General features: G+C 48.2%; 1 protein-coding gene across 1 annotated transcript in view; it reads right to left on the reverse strand.

Moving 5' to 3' along the window:
- Positions 1–18,151, reverse strand: part of TIAM1 (TIAM Rac1 associated GEF 1) — a 383,887-nt gene that overhangs the window by 287,504 nt on the left and 78,232 nt on the right. Inside the window, exon 2 of the mRNA XM_032353687.1 lies at positions 17,018–17,066. The gene's annotated coding sequence lies outside the window, so the exon portion shown is untranslated. The remainder of the gene's footprint in view (positions 1–17,017; positions 17,067–18,151) is intronic.

Below are 18,151 nucleotides of genomic sequence, written 5' to 3' on the forward strand. Positions count from 1 at the left end.
AACTCCTCCCAACACCAAAAACATGTTCTCTTCCGAAGAGGACTACAATATCCCAAATCCTTACTAAAAAAACCCAAGAGTTGACACCATCACCCATTACTTCCCGAGCTGGCATAGATCCATTGAATTTATCAATTAGCCCTACCCAACCCAGGGAAACCAAGGCAGCCAAGGCGAGGAGGGCAACCAAGGAGAGACTGGAGAGGTCTGCCGGTTGCATTTTCAGTTTGAGTACGAGGGAGGGTAGCTTCAGGAGGATTTTTTGGTAGCTGTTTAGTTTTTGTAAACTAACTCTGCACAATTTTTGCAGCTAGAGATGTTAAGCAGCCTCTTGCAGTTACCTACTGAAGACTGGGACATAAGGTCTGGCTATCCCGTGCATTGTGACCCTGAGGCCCCCTCCCAGGGTAGAGGCAGCACACTTCAGGCCATCTGTCCCCATGATGTGCTGTGCTCACTCGTACAGAGCTCACCTGGCCGGCAAGGGAAGCTTGCACCACACGACCAAGAGCAAGATGATGGGTCCCACCCTGTGAAGACCAGGGAGCACCGAAGTGTAAATGAGTAAAAGGCAGAGAAGAAACACGGAGCGTCCCCTGCATACTGGGGGAAACAGTCCGTCCACCACAGTCGGGACGTGGGACAACAAAGGCTTTCCGCTCCCATGACGGGCCTCACCGGAGCACTGGCCCTGTCCCAGCCAGCCCACCGAGGCCCCTTCGATCCAGATGTGCTGCGTATCTGTGATGAAAAATGCTAAAAACAGAAAAGCCGCAAGTCTTGCCGTCCAACAAAAGCAAAACAGTAAAGATCAAAAGGAAATACGTTATTCATCGTAAATGCGGGTGCTTGAAGAAAAGCAGATTGAATCAGAAGAAAACAGGGTGGCCAGTCATTCTTGGAAATTCTAGAGTGGCCTGAGACTATTATTAAGAATTTCGAGTGAAGGCGTGCCCAAATGGCTGAGCCATTAAGCACCTGCCTTCAGCTCAGGTCATGATTCCAAGGTCCTGGGATCGAGCCCCACGTCCGGATCCCCGCTCAGCAGGGAGCCTGCTTCTCCCTCTCCTCCCTGCTTGTTCTGTCACTATCTCTGTCTGTCTCTCTCTCAAATAAATAAAATTTTTTTAAAATCTTAAAAAAAAAAGTCAGGTGACGATAACGATACCAAAACTACGCTGAACATTCATAAACCACAATGATTAGGGACAGTGTAGATCCTAAATAGGACAATATGGAAAGCCAGCAGAAGGGGAAAAGAGAGGAGAAAAAGTGACTGAGAAAAGAGCAGAGAAGACGGAGCGAGCAGAAAAAGGGGAAGAAATGTTCCTGCGGCCACTGCAAAGGAATCGGACGAGGAGGAGGAGCATGAGGGTGAGCTGTCTGAGTTAAACCCCGAGCTGTGGGATCAGAGATAAAGGAGGCGGGTAAACCGCATGGAAGTAGAGAGCTCTGGCTCAGATGCTTTCCGGTAGCATCCGTGGGAACTGCATTCGGATGACTGTGGACCCGAGAAAGGAGGAGCCGGACAGTGATCTGGCATGAGCACTATACTCGTCAGGGTTCTCCAGAGAGAGCAGAGAGCTTTTTAACTTTCAGAAATTTTTTTTAAAAAGTGTGTGTGTGTGTGTGTGTGTGTATCACACAGGTACATACATATATATACATGTATCTACATATATAGATACACACATACACACAAATTTGTTAAGGAATTGGTTCACACAGTTACGAAAGCTGATAGAGCCAAGAGCTGCCACTGGCAAGCTGCAGACCCAAGAGAGCGGAGGGTATAGTTCCAGTCCAAGGCCAAAGGCAGGAAAGAGACAGAAGTCCCACTTTGAAGGTAGTCAGGCAGTTGGAATGCCCCTAATTTAGGAGAGGGTCCATTTTGCTGTTGTTCTAGTCAAGTTCCTTAACGGATTAGACAAGGCCCACCCAGATTAGGTAGGCAATCTGCTTTACTCAGTCCCTCAATTCACAAACATCCTCAGAGGGGCGCCTGGGTGGCTCAGACCGGTTAAGCATCCAACTCTTGGTTTCAGCTCAGGTCACGATGTCGGGCTCCAAGCTTAGTGCACAGTCCACTTTTAAGAGTCTCTCCCTCTGCTCCACACCCCATACTCTCTCTCCATGAAGTAAATCTTTAAGAAAAAAAAAATAGTAAGTCCCCAGAGAAAGCCTCAGAAAAATATCAAATCAAATCAAATACATGGACACCAGGTGACCCAGGCAAGTTGATACACAAAATTAATCATCACAACACTGAAAGTATGACAGGCCCCAATATAAACACATGAGAAACACAGGTCACTATTAAAACATCCTCCCTGGCTAAGGCTAGAGGCTAGAATCTAAGGTAGAAGTATGGTGTAGAGGGGCGCCTGGGTGGCTCAGTCATTAAGCATCTGCCTTCGGCTCAGGTCATGATTCCAGGGTCCTGGGATCAAGCCCCACGTTGGGATCCCTGCTCAGCAGAGAACCTGCTTCTCCCTCTGCCTGCTGCTCCCCCTGCTTGTGTTTCCATCTCTCACTCTCTCTGCCAAATAAATAAATAAAAGAAGAAGAAGAAACTTTCATCCCAACACCACCTCCTATATGGGGGTCCCACCTCCCCAACACTCAGGACTCCACATCCAGAACTGTGGCCACTCCCAGAAGGCACAGACAACTAAGACAAGACGGGCTGGAAAATCCCCACATTCTGGCCATGAGTTTTGGGGGTACGAGAGTCCAACTCTACCCAGGTGAGTCCCCTGGCTTCCACTCCTAAGGATCCCTGTGACCAAGGTACTTGACCATTCCCTGGCTCAGTTTCCCCATCTGCAACAGCAAATATGCTGATGGTGGCCACCTATGTGGACTGCTCTGGGGAGTAAATGAAGCAGTGGACAGTCAGCATATAATCCAATGCCAGACACAGAGTCGATGCTGAAAAAAAAAAAATGAATAAATAAATCAGTAGCTGATGTTTTGTTTTTCATTCACCACTAGTGCCCTCCACAAAGTGTCCACTCAGAAAAATAGCAGTTTACTTCCACAAAGAAACTGCCCAGCAACTGCCACAACCCCCACTTTCTGTCTTGGGCGGGGCTGGATTTGGCACCGGGAGGGCTCCCTCTGGATCGACCAAGAGCCAGCAGGAAGCAGGCACACGGGCATAAATGCAGGAGACAGAAATGCCATGTCCGGCAGGCTGTGATGAAGAAGGAAGGTGCCTGGGGTTGGGGGAGTGTGTGGCAGGGGCGGGGGGTCTTCCTTTGGGCAGCGGATCTGCTATTAGGCAGCAACTGCCAGCCCGCCGGCCTCGCCCCTCCCCTCGGAGCAGAATCTCATGGATGTCGGAAGGATACACACAAGAAGGCTGCCGCAGAGCCCTGCAGCACATCTCTATCCTTCTCCCCAACAGATGTCATGACCCAGAGACAGGACTCTATTCCCTCCCCTTCCCAGACGACTTCACGGCCCAGGAAAGAATCATAATCCCCCGCAATGATCTCCTTTTACAGGGACCCCTCCCAACGTCCCCATCACCAACAAGAGGGACTCTCTCCTACTCCAGAGAAGCAAGCCTAAGACACTTGTCCAGCGAGGTCCCCTCATGTTCTGTGGGGAGCAGGTCCTGTGTGACCAGGGCAGCTCTTCCTCCCCTGCCTCCCACCCAGACCTAAGCTCCTTCAAGGCAGAACGCGTGCTTTCTCTCTGCCTCTTGCTTCCCGGGCCATTGCCAAGTGCAGAGCACACACAGCAGGCATCCCAGAGAGCAGCTCCGAGCCGCAAAGAGGCCCCGGGGATCACGGGGGCCTCTCCTGCTTGAGAGTCCATGGAAACAATCCCCGGGGCCTTCGGACATCATCGGAGAGCTCCTCCTCAACCCACAAGCCGATGAAGCCGAGACGCTAACCTGAGAACTTGTGAGAAAAAGGGTGCGTGCGAGATGGAGAAGGCGGAGGCCCCACGTGCTGGCACAGACCCTGTCATCTGCATTTCACCCCGTCATCTGCGCTGATCTATAGCCCCGAGGTGAGCACAGATCAGGCCTCAGGCAGCAGGCGCGGCCAGTCAAGTGGGCCACAGGCCTTCCACCGCCGGCCATCAGTCACGCCTGCCGCTGGCTGGGACGCCCGGCCACCGACACTGCCAGCCAAAAGGGACGCGCATGCTGGGTGACTCAGACTGCCAAAGAGCAGGCTCCATTTAGTAAATCATATTTTTCTCGTGAATTTTTTAATTCCAATAATTCACCCAACATTACTTTAATTTTAAAAAAAAGTACTGTGTATAAGGAAGTTATTAGCCAAGTCTATACATGGTTGAATAATCCAATTCGAGGGACCTTGATGATTTCAACATGGCAGGGCGGGGTGGGGGTCTGGGAATTGGTGAAAAGAACCAGGTGTAAGTGAATTCAGAGAAAGGAATGATCAAGGAGGCTTGGGATGGGGGAGGGGGTGTCTTCTGAGCATTAACCAGAAGGGGCTGCTGAGGATTCTCCTGGAGGGACAGACAAGCTCCGAACTATCCAAGCAGAAATGTGGGAATGAGACAACTTGCTCGTCGGGAAAAGGTTGGACAATCAGGCTAACACCAGATTCTGGGGAAGCTCAGTGTGTGTGTGGGGGTGTATGTGTGTGTGTGTGAGAGAGAGAGACAGACAGACAGACAGACACACAGAGACAGAGAGATACGGAAGTCAGGGTTTAGGAAGACAGATTTCAAAGGGCCTCTCAAGGAAAATTTAAGGACTCAGTAAGTGAACAGATAATAAAATGACAAAAACAGATGTCAACACCAACACTCAGGATACAAATCCGGTGGCTGGAAGACTAGGGGTTATGCTAATAGACATATGGGAGTTGGAAGAGGAGAAATGGTTGAGTCTGGTTTCAAGCTGAAGTTCCGAGATCAGTGAGCCGCTCTATGGAGGAAATATCCTCGGGGAACCCCCGACACCCCGACCTTTGTACAACCCCCCTGCCTCAATTGTGGGCAGGGCCTCTGAGTTTAATTTCATTTCATTTCATTGCATTTCATTTCATTTACAGCAAAGGCGATGGGACGTCACCCCGATTGCGTCTCCTTATAGAATATCCTGTCTTAGCAGGCAGGGCCTTAGAAAGCCAAGTGCCCGGCTGTGAACGGCCTCTACAGGGGGCCACGTGGCAGGAAGTGAGGACGGCTGCTAGGAGGGGAGGGTGGCCTCCAGCCACGAGCCAGTAAGAACCCAGGGCCCTCGGTCCCACCACCCCAAGAAAATGAATTCTGCTCACCATGTGCATGAGCTCGGAGGCGGTTTCTTCCCCGGGCCAGCCTCCAGATGAGAATGCGGCCAGCCAACACCTTGACCACAGCCTTAAGACCCTCTACACTGTGCCAGACTCCTGACTCATGGAACGGTGGGATCATAAGTGTGTGTTAAGACCCCAAGTTCGTGGTTACTTGTCACACATCTCTCAGACTGGAGTGACTGGGCTCAAGTTCAGGGCAAAGGTCAGGTATGGAGCTGTGTCCATAACCCAGTAGGTGAGAGCCTGCGTGCTGGAAGCAAATGCCTGGGATTAAGCCCCAGCCCTTCCTAGCTGGGGGGCTGTGGGCAAGTTACGGATTCTCTCTGTACTTCAACTCTTCCATTCATAAAATGGGAAAAATAATGGTACCCATTGCCCAAGATTACTACTGATGACTACCTTACCAAGGAACCTCTTAGCGCCCAGAACAATACTGGATCCAGAGTGAGCACCGCTGGGGGAGAGGGGCTGCATCAAGTCCTCACAGGCAGAATGTGCTGGGGCACCTGGCTGGCTCAGTGAGTTAAGCACCTGACTTTGGCTCAAATCATGATCCTAGGGTCCTGAGATCAAACCCCACGTTGGGCTCCAAGCTCAGCAAGGAGCTGGCTTCTCCCTCTCCCTTTACCCCTCCCCTGCTCATGCTCTCTCTAGCTCAAATGAATAAATTTTAAAAAAAAGAAAAGAAAAAGGCAGAATGTCCTAAGAAAGATAAAGCAAAAGCCAAAGCCCATGAGCAAGGAAGGAACCAAGATGGGCCAAAAGCAAAGTTAGAACCAGAAAGAACATGGCCAAGAGGGTAAACAGAGTCACAGTCCAAAGCATCACTCATCGAGGCAAGACAGAGTGTTGGTAGAAGCAGGGAAGGAGCAGCCATACAACGGAGGAGTTTCCATGGGTTAAAACAGAAATGGCCCAGGGGGCCAGGGGAGCACAGTTGGATGAGTGCCCAACTCTTGATTTCAGCTCAGGTCACAATCTCTGGGTCATGGGGTCACGTCGGGCTCCACACTCAGCACAGAGTCTGCTTGAGATTCTTTCCCTCTGCCCCTCCCCCCACTTGTGCATACTCTTTCTCTCATAAATAAAATCTGTTTTTAAAAAAAATAATAAAATAAACAGGGGCGCCTGGGTGGCTCAGTTGGTTAAGCAACTGCCTTTGTCTCAGCTCATGATCCCAGAGTCCCGGAATCGAGTCCGGCATCGGGCTCCCTCCTCGGCGGGGAGTCTGCTTCTCCCTCTAACCTCTCCCCTCTCATGCTCTCTCTCTCTCAAATAAGTAAATGAAATATTTTTAAAAATAAAAGAAAACAAAGATAGCCCAAAAGGATGGAGGTGTGCAGGATTATCTGTCCTCTGAGACGGAACGACCTGGCCCACCGTACAGGGCCTCCTCACTCAGAAACAGTGGGGCGGCCCCCTCCTCACGGCCTCCTAACCCACTCTTCCTATCTACTCCCAGAATATCCATTCTCGAAACCCACACTTCTGCCTGGTGTTTGCCCAGAAGCCCCTCGTCATCAGGGCAGTTCCCACCCGGGCATCTGGCCCCCTGCCGCCACTCGACTAGATTTAGTAGTTGTTGTCATGTTTTCTGTTCTTCTGTCTCCCCTGCTAGGACGCAAGCCTCACAAGGACAGATTTCTGTCTGTATCTTCTGCTGATAAATTCCAAGGGTTTACAATGGAGCATGGCTCATAACAGGTACTCAGAGCCATGACAAGGAAATGCAACATACAATCCGGAACTGGATCCTTCAGCTTATAAAGGACGTGACAAGGACAGGCGCAGTCTACTGGGGTCTGAGGATTAGGAGGTAGTCACGTGTTAGTGTTGATTTCCTGACATCCTTATGGTTGTAGGAAAGATGACTAAAGAATTCCAGGACAGTGAGCATCTGTCAGGAGGCTCGCGGCGGGGGCAGAGGAGAAGCACTCTTGGACTACACTCCCCACTTCTGTGACTGCTTCAGGTTTTGTTTGTTTGTTTTTAGCACTGTTAAATTTTTTTTTTTTTTTAGTTTTTAAAAATAAAATAAAAACCTTGTCTTGAATGTAGTATTAAAAAAAAAAAAGAAAAAAAGACCTAGGGGCACCTGGGTGGTTCAGTGGGTTAAAGCCTCTGCCTTCAGCTCAGGTCACGATCCCGGGGTCCTGGGATCGAGCCCCGCATCGGGCTGTCTGCTCAGCGGGGAGCCTGCTTCCTCCTCTCTCTCTCTGCCTGCCTCTCTGGCTACTTGTGATCTCTCTCTGCCAAATAAATAAATTTTAAAGATCTTGAAAAAAAAAAAAGAAAAAAGAAAAAAACGTAAAAAGATACTCATCACTTTATTCTAAATGGTTATTTCTGGAAAGGGCAATGAAATTGCTGGGGAAACGTAGGAAAGGAACTTTCATTTTCACTCTGCATGGTTTTTACCCCCCCCAAAAAAATGTATTCTTTATATGATATTTAAATAATAAAGTATTTGGGGGGGGTGGGACTGGTCCACAGAAATGACACATACACTGGACCTTAATCCTCAGTGAAAACCCCAGAGCCCAAGCAAAGACGACACTCACTCTCCTCCCGAGTCTTTCAGACGCTCCGCACCTGCCCTGCGTCTTCAGTGAACTCTGTGCTCACCCCCACTCGGATCCCATTTGATTTCTATCCTGCATAAAGCCAGGGACCCTCTTGGGTGGTCCTGCGGGACCCTCTCTGGGTCCTCAGACCCGGCCAGCCTGCATCACCACTGCTCCCCGGGGACACTGCAGGCACAGACGGTGACAAAGGACGCGGAGGCAGCCGCCCTGTCCACCTGGTGAGGACAAGCTTCCTACAGCTCCGGCTCCCACATCCCCCTGTGGCTCCAGAATAAGGGACTTTGCCAGCGAAACTGGCAGCATCTGCTGGGCTTGGAAGAGTGTCTTGGAGACAAGATGACAAAATGGACAAAGGTCTCCTACTGTATTTACATTTTTTGACTGCAAAGAACTTTGCAGTTTACTGAAGTTTGATCCGCTTCCAATTTTTTAAAAAATGTTTACTACGGTCATTTTGATGATGGTTACATAATTCCCATGTCCCTGTAACCCAACTTCAACTGTTCAATCCTGTTTCACTCTAACCCTCCCGCACCGGATTCTTTATGTTGGGGAAAATCTCCAATATTGTACCATGCCATCCAGGAATGCTTCATATATGGTTAAAAGAGGACCTTTTTCATAAACATCAACACAACATTATTTCTATGCCAAATTTTCCTCTGGGCTACAAATTGTCCATTTAGTTTCTAAACGTCTGTGATATTCTCTCTCTCTCTCTCTCTCTCTCTCTCTCTCTCACACACACACACACACACACACACACACACACAAGCAAGCGCGCATGTGCACACGCACACAGAGTGGGTCTGTTCAAATCAAAAGCTAACAGGACCCACACGTGGCATTTGGCTGACTCTTGGGTTCCCTTTATTCAGGATTTCCTCCTCCTCCCTATTTCTTTCCTTTGCATTTCCATGTCCCCTGCAGAGCTAACGGCCTATCCCTCCCCTTCTCTGACTCCCCTAACCTCCCCCAACCCGGATCATCTTTTTAAAAACTACTTTGCTGGTAGATCCTGGTCACGCCTAGGACGGTGGTCCTTGATGCTCGGGCTCCAGCAGGGATCCTGAAGAGGAGGAGGTGAGAGCTCCCCACCCCCACCCCCGAGGGCTCTGCTAATCACACCACATCAACCCACACGGAAAGCAAAAGTACACGAAAATTCCCCGAAAATCACTCATGCGGGCATCGCTCTGCAACTGCCACAACCTGGGTAAATTACTGTCCTTCTTGGGCCTTACTTTCCTCATCTTTAAAATTCAAAGATGAAGGTCTCCCGGGTGGCCCAGCTGGTTGAGTGGGTGACTCTTGGTTTCAGCTCAGGTCATGATCTTGGGGTCCTGGGATGGAGCCCTGTGTTGGGCTCTGTGCTCAGCAGAGAGCCTGCTGGAGGTTCTCTCCCTCTGCCCTTCCTCCTGCTCTCTCTACCTCTCTCTCTCAAATAAATAAGATCTTTAAATTACAAAGATGAACAACATAACGAGGACATTGACATTAACTGGGCATTTAGCGCCCAAGGATCCTTCAAGAGTCCTTCCAGCCAAGTCTGTGATTTAAGTATCCAACTCATACAATGTGTTAGCAAAGAACACCCCTCTCCTTTGTGGGGTTTGGGGGAGGGATTTCATAAATGGGACAATAACAACGAAGAAATGAAGATCGCAGATGCGGATTAGAAACAAAACTTCCATCGTCGGCATAAACCCCATCTGAACAACACGGTCCTATTTCCCATCTGAGCCACACTCACGGGTATACGATAAAGGATGCTACAAAAGACTCATGGTAGAATCTTGGGTACATGGGTGTTTCTAGACTAGTGGTTCCTCACCGGGGGCATTTTGTTACCCTTTCCCCAGGGATATTGGGCGACATCTGGTGACACTCTGCGCGTCACAGCTTGGGCGGTGTGCTGTCACAGAGGCCCGAGCAGGGGAATGGGGGGGGCTGCGAACTATCCCCCAGAACAGCGTGCTGTCCACAAAAAAGCATCCAGCTCCAGTGCGAACAGCTCTGAGGTTGAGAAACCCCGAGAGAGAGTCTCCTAGTTACCCAAGCGAAACCGTACCGTGCCGCGGTTTCAGGCGGAGGCTGCTAAGTTCTAAAACCACAGGATACACACCCTGCGTTACGAGCTGCTCCACCACAGACCCCTCCAACACATGAGGTTTGATCAAGACACTGGCTTGGTTCGGCTTGGCTTGGTTCGGTGATCAAGAGAAATCAGAACACCTATGTCTGAATCTGAACTCTTCCCTCAATGTCGTCATCTTGGGAAATTCCTTAGAAGACATCCCCCAACTGAAGAATTTACCACGTGTAGCTGACTTATCTCGGAATGACAGCGCCTGCGCTGTGGCAGCCTCGTTGAGGGCATGAGCCACGAGGGACCCTGGCCCTCCTTGGCTCGAAAGGAAGGACAGGCCATGAACAAACAGGCCAGTGAGTAAGAGCCAGAGTTCCAGTGCCCCACCCCCACCCCGGTACCATGACAAGGCTAGAGCAGTGTAACGCGAGGAGAGGAGGAGCTTGGGGACACCGTGGGCTGAGGGGACGATACTTCGTACTGGACACTCTGGGAGGCTTGTCTGGCGAGGGGACCCGTGAGCAGAGCCCTGCAGGAAGTCAAGGACTGACCAGGCCAGCTGGAAGAGGAGTACATCCCTGCATGCAGAGCAAGGCCTGAGGCTGGCTATATTCTAGTCCCAGAAAGGAGGTGTGGGAAAGGCCCGAAGTTAAAAGGCAATGGGGGGCGGGGGAGACAAACCACTTGAGGCCACGCAGCCATGTGGGGAGTCTGGTTTTCAAACCCGAGCTAGCAGAAAGCCACTGGATGTTCCAAGCAAAGGAGTAATGAGATCCGATTGCCATTGTGACCCTTCTGATTATACTGTGGACAGTGGACAGACATTATGCAGACGAGAACAGAAGTAGACACCAACGGAGAGGGGTGCCGGGGTGGCTCCGTCAGCTCAACGTCTGCCTTCAGTTCAGCTCAGGTCATGTCACAGGGTCCTGGGATCGTGCCCCATGTTGGGTTCCTTGCTCAGCGGGGTGTTTGCTTCTCCGTCTGCCTGACACTCCCCCTGCTTGTGTGCTCTCAAGAATTTTACTGAAAATCAACCCCCCCCCAACCAAAAGAAAGACTTGCCACTGAGGAAGGTATTCCAAGAAACATGCGCCAGACTCTAAAAGCACTATTTCCAAAGAGGACCCCCCTGACGAGTGGTTGTCTCTTCCAAATAAGTACTGGGCAGTGTTGCCTCCCCTTCCCATCACAGGGAAGATGTCAAAACACGTTTTGCCATCAGCCTCTTTACCACACAGAGCCAACAATGCCCACCAGGGGGCGACGAAGAGCAACTACCACCACCACCACCACCACTGCCTGAGAAGCCTAGACGTGGCGCCCGGTGAGCAAAGGATTCTACCACCAAAGAAATAGCAAATAAAAGCTCAGATCGGCCTGGACTGTTTTCTCAAGTACTTTCATTTCCGTCCTTGAGTGTTCTGGTCTCCCAGTCCTCAAGGAGTCAGCCGGAGCCAGGTCGGGGGAGGCGGGCAACAGAGAAAGTGAAGTTCGGGCTCTGAGCCTGGGAATCCCTAACCCTCCCCTTCTTCCTCCTCGGGGGGCTTTTCCTTAGACTCTTTATTCTTGGTCACATCCGCCATAAGATCCACGGGGCCAGGATGGGAGTGGGTCTAGAAAATGAGGAGGAGGAGGCTTCTCGGCCCGATGAAAGCATGAGCTCCAGGCCAACCTGACACCAGGACAAAGAGGGTCCTCCGTCTGATCTACCCCAGGGAATTACCCTGTGGTCTGAGCCAAAACCACAGTCTGTACTCAGGAGCCTGTCTTCTGTCTCCCGACTAACCACAGGCCATCGTGGGTGGCTGCCCGTCAAGGGTTAGGGGACCCTCTGTCCTAGTCCTTAGCTTATCATCTCTCTCTCCCACAAAAAGCACCTAACAAGGCAGGAAGGAAGCAAGAAGCTGCAATCTGTGCCAAGATTCAGGAGAGCCGTGGTGAGAACTAATTCAGACGTCACCACATCCTCAGACGTCCCTGCCTGCCCAAACGTACGCTTCCGACTTCAAAGGAAGATTGTTAATTACACATTATGATACCAATTATATCCGAATGCATTATGAAACAGGATCTTTGCTAAGCGATTTTATTATTTTAATTCTTTTCTTCTATCATTTTTAATAATTACTCTCTGGCTTTTATTACATTAAGATGCAATTAAGAAAGAAAAGTCCTTTATATTTTAAATCTACTGCATTCTTTTTTTTTTCCTTAACATCAAGAATTCCACAGCCTTCCCCAATAAGGTAGCATACAATATAGCTGAAAGACAAAAGGAACAACTTAGATAAAACTAGCTGAGTCCAATTTAGGGGGAGAAAATGCCAGTCTACTCATTTTGAGAACCCTTGGTATTTACTGAAACAATGGAGAAATCTTGATCATAGGAAGGCAAAAAAAAAAAAAAAAAAATCACACACACTTGTACACTCATATGGAAGAGAAAGCCCTCTACCATCCAAGAGGGCATAGCAAATCAGGACTCAGTGCTAAACTCTGGGAGTACTAAGTGTTCAACACTAGTATTCAGGACTAATAATTAATTGAATACTAACTTTCATCCTGTCCAGTAAAATGACACCGTTATTAAACGTGAAACTACACATGCTGAATTACATTTCCTTTGAAGTGTAAAAATGTCATGTAACCTGCAGAAGAATGAACAAAAAAAGAGTAAGATTTGAACAATTTTAAGCCACAATTTGTGAGCCACAGAATTTCCCGTTCACACACACTAAGGCTGAGTGGCATTTCAGTGACGAGCAAGGAGGCTTTTCGCACGATCCATATGTTGATAGCCTTATTCATCTTTTATTTATTTTCTAGTCCACAGGTCAGCAACCTTGCTTTCTGTGAAGAATCAATAGTAAATATTTCAGGGTTTGTTCAGGTAATTACTCAACTCTGCCCCCAACATAGCACTAACTCAACCACAGACACTAGTAACGAAGAGGTGTAGCTGTGTTCCAATAAAAATTTATTTACTGGGGCGCCTGGGTGGCTCAGTAGGTTAAGCAGCTGACTCTTGATTTCGGCTCAGGTCATGATCTCAAGGTCGGAAGATCGAGCCCCATGTTGGGCTCTGCGCTCAGTGAGGAGGCTGCTTGAGAATTCCCTCCACCCCCCTCCAATCTGCCCCCCCACTTGCACATGTGCTCTCTCTCTCTCGAAATTAAATAAATAAATCTTTTAAAGAAACAAAAAAAGGTGGCGCCTGGGTGGCTCAGTCAGTTAAGCATCTGCCTTCAGCTCAGGTCATGATCTCAGGATCCTGGGATCGAGCCCCACATCGGGCTCTCTATTCAGCAGTGAGTTACCTTCTCCCTCTGTGATAACTTTCACTCACTCTCAAATAAATAAAATCTTTTTAAAGCAAAAGTAAAAGAAAAGGAATGGAGGCTTTAAAAGCTTATTTACAGGACTAATGAGTGGCTTGGTTGATTAAGCATCTGCCTTTGGCTCGGGTCATGATCTCAGGGTCCTTGCTGAGCTGGGAGCCTGCTTCTCCCTCTACCTGCCACTCCCCCTGCTTATGCTCTCTCTCTTTGTCAAATAAATAAACAAATAAATAAATCATTTATTTGTTTACGAAAACAGGCCCCTGGATTCATCATCAGGGAACTACAGATCAAAAGTACAATGACATTCCAACTGACACCTGCCAGAATGGCAAAAATCAAAAACACAAGAAGCAAGTGTTGGAGAGGATGTGCAAGAAAGGGACCCTCTTACCCCGTTGGTGGGAATGCCACCTGGTGCAGCCGCTCTGGAAGACAGCAGGAAGGGTCCTCAGAAAGTTACAAATAGAGCTCCCCTACGACCCAGCAATCGCACTGAAGACTGGGTAGAGAAGACTCGGTGTCTAGAACCTGTATTGCTCAACCATAAAAAAGAAGGAAATCTTGCCATCAGCAAGGACACGGATGGAGCTAGAGAGCATAAAGCTACGTGAAACAAGTCAATCCAAGAAAGACCAGTGTCATAGGGTTCCACTCATAGGTGGAATTTAAGAAACAAAACAAGCAGAGGGAGAAAAGAGAAAGAGAGAAATCAAGAAACAGACTCTTAACTCTAGAGACAAACTGACAGTCGAGGGGGGGGAGGGCAGGGTGGGGGCAGGTGATGGGGAGGAAGGGGTGAACTTGCAGGACAAGCACTGCGTAACGCACGGAACTCCCCGATCACTACTACACTGGATAACTAAAACTCACAGAACAATGCATGTTAATAATGCTGGAATTAAAATTTTAAATTTAATTAATAAACAAAAAAAAAGCAGGCCCAGGGGCTATACTTTGCCTCCCCCAGTGTAGTGCTCAGGGTGCGGGGAAAGAGAAGTGAAACCACGCCCTTCCACGGCTCCGGTAAGAAAGGGGTGGCAACAAGCCGAGACAGGAGTGATCTGAACCCGCCTGTGAAGACACTGAGCCCCCACACTCTTCTTCCCATCCTACCCGGGAGTAATTTTCCAAGATCAAAACCACGTCCAGACACACAAGGTAGGAACTGGTCCGCCACAATCTTTGTTCTCAGATACAAGCATCTCCCCCTGTCCAGCAACTCACACAGCACTCAAGAATGAAGACCATCCATAGGCAGGTCTTCCCACTGTTGGCCTTGAACTCCTCCACCTGCTGAACGGCCGGGGAGGCTCCAGGGAGCCTAGAGTGGCCAAGGTCCACCAATGTCACCTCTCCTCCCGCAATACGTATGGCTCTTCCTTCTCTGGACACCTCCCCCTAACACCTCGCACCCCAGCCACCAGCAAATGCTATCAGCTCTCCCTTCACAATGTAGCAAGAACTGGGCTGCTTTTCACCAATTCCATCACCAGGATTCTAGTCAGAGCCACCTGCTAATTGGTTTTACTAATTCTGCCATGGATCCTGCCTCTCCCCCCAAACAGTATTCTCATGTTAAAAAACTAAGTGAGATCATGTCCATCCATGGTCCCCAAAACCCTGACAAGGGCCTGCAAGGCCCTATGGAATCTAGATCCCAATACACACGCCCACATTGCCCATCGCCTCCCTAGTCACCCCCTAGTCCTCTCCTGCTCATTCACGCTGTAACAGGTGCAATGGGCTCCTTTTGTTCCTCAAACACACCTGAAACTCAGGACTTCTGCTCTTCTCTTGCCTCGGCCTGGAACACTCTCTCCCAAAAAGGCACCTGGCTTCCAACCTCGCCTCCCTCCTGTCTTTGCTCAAGTGTGTCCTCAGAGAGATCCTCCCTAATCATCTTATGGAAATCACAGTCCGATTCCCCCACCCCACCTCCACGACTGGTGTACTGCCCTTGCTCGCTTGGTTTCTCCCCCAAAGCATGAATCAGCAGCGCACATGCTGTGCTGTACTTCAGACTTCACACGCACTAGGTCAGCGCTATGACCTTGGCTGGCCTTGGTGTCTCGAACTGAGAAAGGCATGCAGCAGGAGGTAAAAAAAAGCATCTGTTGAATAAATTAATCCCCTTCTATTTATCTGCCCTGGAGTATCTCAGACGACTCCATTTCCCCCCGGCTTCTGTTCCTCCTTTTTAGCATCTTTATTTTTTGTTTATTTTAAGATTTTTATTTATTTATTTGACAGAGTGAGTACAAGCAGGGGGAGCGGTAGGGAGAGGGGGAAGCAGGTCCCTGCTGAGCAGAGAGTCTGATGTGGGGCTCAATCCCAGGACTCCGGGATCATGACCTGAGCCAAAGGCAGACACTGAACCCACTGAGCCACCCGGCGCCCCTGCATCTTTATTTTTCATTCTACTTTCACCTTCATTCAATCACGCTTCCAGATTCCTGTTTCTTCCTTTTACACTCCACATCTTCCCTACCCTTCTTTCTTTTATTACCCAGAACTGTTTATTAAGTAGATTTATACATTTAAGAACAGAGGCTTTTTTTTGAATTACTGTTTCTACCAAATCCTGACGCCCGTATCAAATACGCAAAGAAACCAAGAGTTTGCAATAATGTCTTTTTCGAAAAAATTTCCTGATCGTCTTTGAAGGATAATATGGAATCGATTCATTATTCTGGTAAATTTAATTGCCTTTTATATACAAACAATACCACGGGGTAATTTTTTTAAAAGACTGAACTAAAATTCTTTATAAAAATGTTCCAGCTAATAAATGCAGAAGAAATGACGGAATGAGATTATCACCTTTTTGGAAACACCTTAAATGAAAGCTGGTGCAGGCATCCGCTGCGAGCCATCCGTGGCTGCCGGGGCCCCTACTAAGGGATGATCACATTCATAGCACCTGCCGATATTAACACTTTAGAAAGATACAAAATATGTCACTTGATGAAGTTACATTAGTCATTCATGAACTACTTTTGCCCAAAAATACGAACTTGAATCGAATAAAGCCTTTAGTTTATAGGACATTATGGAGACAATAAAACATGTTCAATGACCACACAGAGATGCCGAGCTGGCCACAGGGTCTACATTGTGGCAATGACACAGGACAAAAAAGCCAGCTTCTTGACCAAATATACTGTCGGAGAGAACAAAACAGGGACAGGAAATTTATGTATTAAAAGAAACTAAAGAGACTATCAACCCAGTGCCATGTGTGGACTGACTTTAAGTCTTCTACTGACTACAGGATTTTTAACTAACTGTGAAAAACTACTTTATCCAACAATCAGGGAAATCTGAATGTGCATATTCAGTGACATTAGGAAATGAACTACTTTTCTTTTGTATGTGATCATAGTGTGTCGAGGCATAACTAAAAGAAACCTATCTTTTCAGAGTCATAGGGAAATATTTAAAAATAAATCTGATTTTCTTTTTAAATCCACATCTTAAAATTCTTCTTCAAGGCCAGGACTTTGGTTGTTTCGATCCGAAAGAAGCCCCTGTTTCTCAAAGACACCCATAAATAAGGGGAGGCAGAAAGAAGAAGCAGTGAAAATCCACAAATGCCGGGCACAGATTTAGGTCCCTATGATAAACAAATAAATGAAAAAGCAAACGTACTGATATACCCATGATGCACCTAGAAAGTCCTTCAGAGCATTGAGGAGAGTATAAACTGCTCACCGTGCGGATGTCAGGCTTCTGAGAATGTTAATATCTGGAACACAGCCATCTGGAAATAGAAAAAAAAAAATACTTCTGAGTGGCCAACAGCTTTCCCAAAGCCCATGCACTTTATCCCATGCAAGAAAAAGAAGCATGTCATTTATAAAACTGTAGCCAACAAGGCAGCAACAAGAACGCACAGTCGAGGGGAAAAGCAGGGCACTCAAAATTAGAAGCAGAGGACCAGAGCCTCCAGGATTTTATAACAAAGACAAAGACAGAGTGTACACAGACCCAACCCCCAGGGACAGCCCCCTCGAAAACCCTCCTACAGTAATAATATCCATGTGTCCGTGACACAGTTCCACCTGGGCTCAGGATGCTGGTCAAGAAACAGGAAGGTCAATATCGCTCCGGTTGTACCATTATTTCCATTAACATGGTTACTTTAAGAAGCTCCTTTCTTAGGGGAACCTTCCTACACTGTTGGTGGGAATGCCCGCTGGTGCAGCCACTCTGGAAAACAGAATGGAGGTTCCCCAAAAAGTTGAAAATAGAGCTACCCTATGACCCAGCAATCGCACTACTGGGTATTTACCCTAAAGATACAGATGTAGTGATCTGAAGGGGCATATGCACCTGAATGTTTATAGCAGCAATGTCCACAATAGCCAAACTATGGAATGAACCCAGATGTCCATCAACGGATGAATGGATAAAGAAGATGTGGGGGTGGGGGGGAATACTATGCAGCCATCAAAAATGAAATCTTGCCATTTGAAATGATGTGGATGCAACTAGAGGGTATTATGCTAAATGAAATAAGTCAATCAGAGAAAGAAAATTATCACATGATCTTACTGACAGGAGTAATTTGAGAAACAAGACAGAGGCTCATAGGGGAAGAGAGGGAAAAAGGAAACAAGACAAAACCAGAGAGGGAGACAAACATAAGAGACTCTCAATCTCAGGAAACAAACTGAGAGCTGCTAGGGGATGGGGGAGGGAGAGGGTGGCTGGGTGATGCACATTGGGGAGGGTATGTGCTATGGTGAGTGCTGTGATTTGTGTAAGCCTGATGATTCACAGACCTGTACCCCTGGGACAAATAGTACATGATATGTTAATTTTTTAAAAAGAAGAAGTACCTTT

Source organism: Mustela erminea, chromosome 1 (genome assembly GCF_009829155.1).
Source record: "Mustela erminea isolate mMusErm1 chromosome 1, mMusErm1.Pri, whole genome shotgun sequence".
NCBI lineage: Eukaryota > Metazoa > Chordata > Mammalia > Carnivora > Mustelidae > Mustela > Mustela erminea.